This window comes from Aotus nancymaae, unplaced genomic scaffold (genome assembly GCF_030222135.1).
Source record: "Aotus nancymaae isolate 86718 unplaced genomic scaffold, 86718_ANA_hifiasm-v0.15.2.pri h1tg000076l, whole genome shotgun sequence".
Taxonomy (NCBI): domain Eukaryota; kingdom Metazoa; phylum Chordata; class Mammalia; order Primates; family Aotidae; genus Aotus; species Aotus nancymaae.
Window position 1 is genome coordinate 24,604,814 of NW_026988491.1, and position 7,467 is coordinate 24,612,280.

Sequence of the window (7,467 nt, forward strand, 5' to 3'; positions counted from 1 at the left end):
AAAATTACAAAAAAATAGCTGGGCATGGTGGCACATGCCTGTAATCCCAGCTACTCAGAAGGCTGAGGCAGGAGAATTGCCTGAACCCAGGAGGCGGAGGTTGCGGTGAGCCGAGATCGCGCCATTGCACTCCAGCCTGGGTGACAAGAGCGAAACTCCGTCTCTGGTGACAAATGGTGATCATGTGCAGGTGCTGTGACACCAGGGACCAATCTGCTGTACCCAACCTCTCAAGGAATTTGCAACCCAGCATATTCCTACTCACACCCCTGATTTGATTCCTCATAAATGGGTGTGTTTTGCCCAGTAGGGAATGGACAATTCCCTTTCCATGCTTGTAAGAGCAGTCGCCCAGCCGCTGCCTGGGCAGGCTGGTAAGTCGGATTGCTTACCTGCAAGCCTTTGTACATGATCACAGACCAGCCCTCTGTGTCATGAGGGGGTGGTGGAGGGTTGGGTGGGCTGTGTCCAGCTGGGCTCTGGGGAGAACTGAATGCCAAGTTGCCTCCTTTAAAACCCCATCCCACCCTGAAGTTTGTTTCATCCAAACCTGTGCAGCAAGCACAGAAACAGGTTCCACACAGACCTGGCACTGTCAGCTGTAGGGAAGAGCTGAGGCACCCATCAAGTTTTCAGGCCCAGATCCAGGTGACTGAGGCTTAGCTGAATGCTCCAGAAAAAAATAACAAAGCCCCCAAATATAGTCTTGGTGTTGGGGGATGTTTAAATTTAATAAGTTGAAGACAGATTTGGCCATGGTCACTCTGAATCAAAGAGAAAACTTGAGTCTTTGGGCTCCTCAGTCCAATGGTGCTGACTAATGCACAATACAGTTACTCTGAGTATCTAGGGACTAAAGTAATATTTCTCAAAGTGTGGTCCCAGGATCACCAGTGAGAGAATTCTCTCGCACTGAGGGGACAGGGTTGGGGGAATGTTTGTTAGAACAAAGATTTGGCTGGGCACGGTGGCTCACACCTGTAATTCCAGCACTTTAGGAGGCCAAGCAGCCAGATCATAAGATCAGGAGATCAAGACCATCCTGGCTAACGCGGTAAAACCCCACCTCTACTAAAAATAGAAAAAGTTAGCTGGGCATTGTGGCATGCACCTGTTGTCCCAGCTACTTGGGAGACTGAGACAGAAGAATCACTTGAACCTGGCAGGTGGAAGTTGCAGTGAGCTGAGATTGCACCACTGCACTCCAGCCTCAGGGAAAACTTACTGAATCAGAACTTCTGGGGATGGGGCCTAGGAAGCTGCACTATAACTAGTTCCCCAGAGTGATCTTTAGCATGCTGACATTTTACATACAAAAATACACAGATTTTCTGCATGTAATTTGATGTGTGATCACAGATGGTTATCTTCTTGGGGCTCAACTTCCATGTATGCTAAAAAAAAAAAAAAAAAAAGTCAGGCTGTGCACGGTGGCTCATGTCTGTAATCCCAGCACTTTGGGAAGCTGAGGTGGGGCATCACGAGGTCAAGAGAACGAGACCATCCTGGCCAACGTGGTGAAACCCCGTCTCCACTAAAAGTACAAAAATTAGCTGGGTGTGGTGGCATGTGCCTGTAGTCCCAGCTACTCGGGAGGTTGAGACAAGAGAATCACTTGAATTCAGGAGACGGGGTTTGCAGTGAGCCAGGATTGCACCACTGCACTCCAGCCAGGGCCACTCAATCTCAAAAAAAAAAAAAAAAAAAAGTCAAAGTCGTCAAAGTCCATTTCTAAAGGGCTTTCTAACCCTACCTTCCATGGCAGCATTTATCCAGGGGAGAAAAACTCAATGTCCCCCAGGGCAGGAAGGCACCATGTGTGCACAATCCAGGCAGTGTGAATCTACTGGTAGAGTGTGGATGCGTCTGTCCAGTAAGGAGGGCAGCTGCTGCATGTGTGCACAATCCAGGCAGTGTGAACCCAGTAGAGTGTGGATGTGTCTGTCCAGTAAGGAGGGCAGCTGCTGCATGTGTGCACAATCCAGGCAGTGTGAACCCAGTGGAGTGTGGATGTGTCTGTCCAGTAAGGAGGGCAGCTGCCGTTTCCTTTAGACTACTACTGCCATGTACTGGCCCAGGGCACCAGAATTTCTGGTTTTCCAAGAAAAATGCCCAAAAGCCAGATTTTTATATCAAAAAATCTCAATTTTAATTTTATTTTCATTTATTATTTTTTTCAGAAGGAGAGTCTTACTCTGTAACCCAGTCTGGGGTGCAGTGGTGCAATCATCGCTCACTGCAGCCTTCAATTCCTGGGCTTAAGTGATTCCCCCACCTCAGCCTCCCAAGCAGCTGTGACTACAGGTGCATGCCACCATGACTAGCTAATTTTTTGTAAAGATGGAGTCTTGCTGTGTTGTCCAGGCTGGTCCCAAACTCCTGAGCTCAAGCAAATCCTCCCTCTGCAGCCTCCCAGTGGTCTGGGATTACAGATGTGAGACACTATTCCCTGCCCAAATATCTCAATTTAAACAGTAGCATCTGATGTTTAATTTTTTAAGGTTTGTGTGGAAAAACTGAAGATACCAGTTTGCACTAATTTTTTTTTTTTTAAGAGATGAAGTTTCACCATGTTGGTCATCCTGGTCTTGAACTCCTCACCTCAGGTGATCCACCCACTTCGGCCTCTCAAAGTGCTGGGATTACAGGCGTGAGCCACCTCTCCCAGCCTGCACTAATTTTATGAAGCAAAACCTGATGGTGTAACTATCTCCAAGCTGTAGATAGATTTCATCTTCCATACTCAGCAAAAGATTCCCATTCTCCTTTATTTGACTAGTTCAACCAGTGACTTTCGAGAAGTGGCTTAGTGGCTTTATGCCTCAGTTTCTTCATTTGTAAAAGAGAGACAATAATAGTTCCTACTGCGTAAATGAGTTAATTTTGTAATTCACTTACACAAAGTAAGTGCCCAGTAAATATTAGCTATTATTATTATTATTAACCAAAGCAGTTTGAAGGGGGGATGTTCTGTGTTACAGGATATTCTCAATTTAGCTCACTCTCTGCTGGGTGCAGTGGCTCATGCCTGTAATCACAGCACTTTGGGAGGCTGAGGCAGTCATATCACCTGAGGTCAGGAGTTTGAGACCAGCCTGACCAAAATGGAGAAACCCTACTAAAAAAAAATCTAAAAAAAAAAAAAATTAGCCAGGTGTGGTGGTGCGTATCTGTAATCCCAGCTAGCTGGGAGAATCACTTGAACCCAGGAGGTGGAGGTTGCAGTGAGCCTAGATCCAGCCATTGCACTCCAGCCTGGGCAACAAGAGTGAAACTCTTTAAAAAAAAAAAAAAAAAAGTTTAGCCCACTCTGAGCCTCCAGCAGGCTTCCTACTGCATTCCTGGATTCGCCGCCTCCTATGGAGACTCAGCCAGAGGAGATCCTTCTTCCTGACCCACCCTCACCAGTCAGTGGGGGTCCCAGCAAGGTACTTATAAAGACAGAGATTACATCACGGTTTTGGTGTGGTGAAGACCTAGCCTCCTCCAAATCATGTTTGCAAAGTGATTGTTCAAGATCAAGGTTTGGGAAGCTGAATGGCTCAGGGTCTTGGCTGAACAATAGATGAGAGGGACCCCCTGGCTTCCCAGGGGAAGAGGAAGAAAGGGATGTGAGTGAGTTAGAGGCATGGCAGGGAACACAGAGCAAGCGGGTGAAGGCTCTGGATGACCCACCCACCTGGTGCAACCCCCACACTCTATCACAAAGCTCCTGCTCATGATAAATTCCCTGGGCTGCACTCCCATGCTTGACAGCATACCTAGCTCCTAAGCACATTCCTTAGCATTCAAGACCTTCCTGGTTGCCCCTGCTGACTGCCACCTTCTTCCCAGCTTTGAACTTGATGCTGCCTGGAGCCCCTTCACGAAACACATGCTCTCATGCCCACTAGCTGCTCCTTCTGTTCAGAAAGCTCTCTCACCTGGCTGCATTCTCGTCCTCCCATGACACGGCCTCCAGGAAGCCTCTTGACCTCTCCAGTGGGGTCATGCTCTTCCAGGATAAGGAGGACATTTCTGTTCACTTAACCATTTCCCTCATCTAGCTGTCAGCACCACAAAAGGGCAGAGAGGGGTCTGAGCCCCTGGCTGCATACTATGGAGTGGACCTGGGAACCCTGAGGAGGACCCCTTAACCTTCCGTCCTCCCCTGCCCCCAACTCCCTCTCGTTGTGTGCTCCTTATGAGAATTCAATGCCTGATGATCTGTCACTGTCCCCCATAACCCCCAAATGGGGCCATCTAGTTGCAGGAAAACAAGCTCAGGGCTTGCATTAATTCCACCTTATGATGAGTTGTCTCATTATTTCATTATATATTACAATGTAATGGTAATAGGAATAAAGTACACAATAAATGTAATGCACTTGCATCATCCCCAAACCATCCCCCCCGCCCCCATCTGTGAAAAAATTGTCTTCCACGAAACCAGTCCCTAGCACCAAAAAGGTTGGGGACTGCTGGTTTAAGCCACCCAGTGCTGTGTTATGGCAGTCATAGCAAACTTACATAAGGAGTTGACAGTTCTTTGTTTCTGCCTTTATAAAACAGAGATAATGGTCTCGACCTCATAAAGTGGTCCGGAAGACTGGATAACTTAAATGCAAATAAAACAGGGCTGCAGGCCAGGTGCAGTAGCTCACGCCTATAATCCCAGCACTTTGGATCACAAGGTCAGAAGATAAAGACCATCCTGTCTAACCCTGTGAAACCCTGTCTCTACTAAATATACAAAAACTTAGCCGGGCATGGTGGCACACGCCTGTAGTCCCAGCTACTTGGGAGGCTGAGGCAGGAGAATTGCTTGAACCCAGGAGGTGGAGGTTGCAGAGAGCTGAGATGGCTCCACTGCACTCCAGCCTGGGTGACAGAGGGAGACTCTGTCTCAAAAACAAAACAAAACTAAACTAAAAAAACACCAGAGCTGCAATTGACAAATGTGCCTGCATTCATCCAGTTGGGACAGATAAACTTAGCAATGAGAAATAAGAGAATGCCACAGAGGAGAGCTATGAGGAGCTGCTGCTGATTCATCAAATGATCCTAGGATTTCAGAGTTGGGAAGCCCACTTGGGGTCCCCCTCCCTTGTCTGACAAATGAGCAGAAGAGAAGGGACTTTCCCAAGGTCTCATTGTAAATGGGGAACACCAGGGCCAGAATAGAGCCTCTAGGCTCTGAGCCTTGGCCATGCCATCCTGCTGCTCATGGATTTCTATTATTAACTAAAATGCACACTGGTTCTCGGTTGCACAGCTTGCATTAGGGCCTGGTCAGCCCACTCTTGGGGTGCTGGGTTGATCCTTGCTCAATGAGACACAGATTGCAAGGAGGAAACAGTCTAGCCAGTAGGGAATGGGAAGCGGCTGTTTCCAGCTTTGCATCTGCTAAGCTACCTACTCTAAGGGCCTCTCTACACTCAGGCAGCCAAGAGCTTCTCCTGTGTGGGAGCTCTGCCCAGGACCTGGAGCTGAGCAGAGAGGAATCAGGGGTCCTCCCTCTGCACACTATCTGGGAGCATTTGAAAATGGGGGCCTCATGGGGCTGCCCCTAGACCTGGACTAAGCCACAAGGGCACAGAAGGCAGGCAGGGTCTGGCTCTCATTCGGCCAGTCCTTGCCCCCTGAACCAACAGTAGTTCATGCTGGATTCCCGTTAAGAAGAGATGAATCCTGCTGTGTGGGATGAGAGCTGCTTTCTAGGCCACTGCCAGGAAGACGATCAGCTGCCCTCTAGCTATGCACTTAGCTGTGGTCCCAGAAGCCCCTGCACACCGAAGAGACCCAGGAGCTAAAGAAACCTATGAGTTCTCAACTCTGAAGTCATCATGTGTTGTCCCTACTTCCCAATCATCCAACCTTGCTTGAAAAGCTCTCAGGACAGGGTGCTCACTACTCCACAAAGCATTCTATCCCATTGTGACAGAGGTTTTAATCAGTGCTACCCAACAGAAATATAATGTGAACATGTTAACATTACTTTTTAAAGTATATTTAAAAAGTAAAAAGAAACAAGTCAAATTAATTTTAATATTTTCTTTTACCCAATAGATCTAAAATATGATCATGTTAACATGTTATCAATATTTAGAAATTTAGGCAGGACTTTGGGAGGCTGAGGCTGGCAGATCACGAGGTCATGAGTTCAAGACCAGGCTAGCCAACATGGTGAAACCCTGTCTCTACTAAAAACACAAAAAAATTAGCTGGGTGTGGTGGCGCACGCCTGTAGTCCCAGCTACTCGGGAGGCTGAAGCAGGAGAATTGTTTGAACCCAGGAGGCGGAGGTTGCAGTAAGCCGAGGTCGTGCCACTGCACTCCAGCCTGACGCCTGCCTGGTGATGGAGTCAGACTCTGTCTTTAAAAAAAAAAAAAAAAAAAAAGAAAGAAATTTAAGCCAGGCAAGGTGGCTCATGCCTGTAATCCCAGCACTTTGGGAGGCCAAGGCGGATGGATCACCTGAGGCCAGGAGTTCCAGACCAGCCTGACCAACATGGTAAAACCCTGTCTTTAGTAAAAATACAAAAAATTAGCTGGGGTTAGTGGCGGGCACCTGTAATCTTAGCTACTTAGGAGACTGAGACAGAAGAATCTCTTGAACCTGACAGGTGGAGGTTTCAGTGAGCTGAGTTGGCACCACTGCATTCCAGCCTGGGTGACAGAGTGAGACTCAGTCTCAAAAAAAAGAAAAAAAAAAAAACTCAGAAATTGAATGGGATGTTTTACATTCATATTTATTGTATTAAATCTTAGAAATCTGGTATTTTACATGTCACCATTTCTCAACGAGACCAGCTAGACCAGTGCTCAGTGACCACTTGGTGCTGATGGCTGCTGTATTGCATAGTACAAGTGTAAATTATCGTTTTTTCTTGTGCTGAATGAAAATGTAACTCCCTGCTATTTTTATCTGTCAATCTTTTTTTTTTTTCCTCCACTGTGCTTAGCAGGCTTAACTCCTTTTCTATATGCCAGCTATTTGGTTGTTGTTTGTTTAGGTGTTTTTGAGACAGTGTTGCTCTGTCACTCAGGCTGGATTGCAGTGGTCACAGCTCACTGTACCTTCAACCCCCAGGGCTCAAGTGATCCTTCTGCCTCAGCCTCTAGAGGCCATGTTTCCCAGGCTGGACTCAAAATCCTGCGCTCAAGTAATCTGTCAGCCTTGGCCTCTCAAAGTGTTGGGATTACAGGCATGAGACTCTAGAGGCTGAGGCAGAGTTTTTATTGGACTGTGTTGCGCTAACCTGTTTCCTTCCACACTAAATATTCTCCATTCCTTCAACAATTCTGTGCATGACATCACTTCTAATCCCTTCCCCCGGATGCTTCTTTTGATCAGTGTTTCTAGGGGTGAACAATGATCTGACTATTTTTCTGTGACTTGGTAGCTCATGTCCTTTGCCCAGTTTCAGCATAAGTGGTTTTTCCTTTTGTCTTATTGATGGTCAATTCTTTCTGTAATTAGGAGTA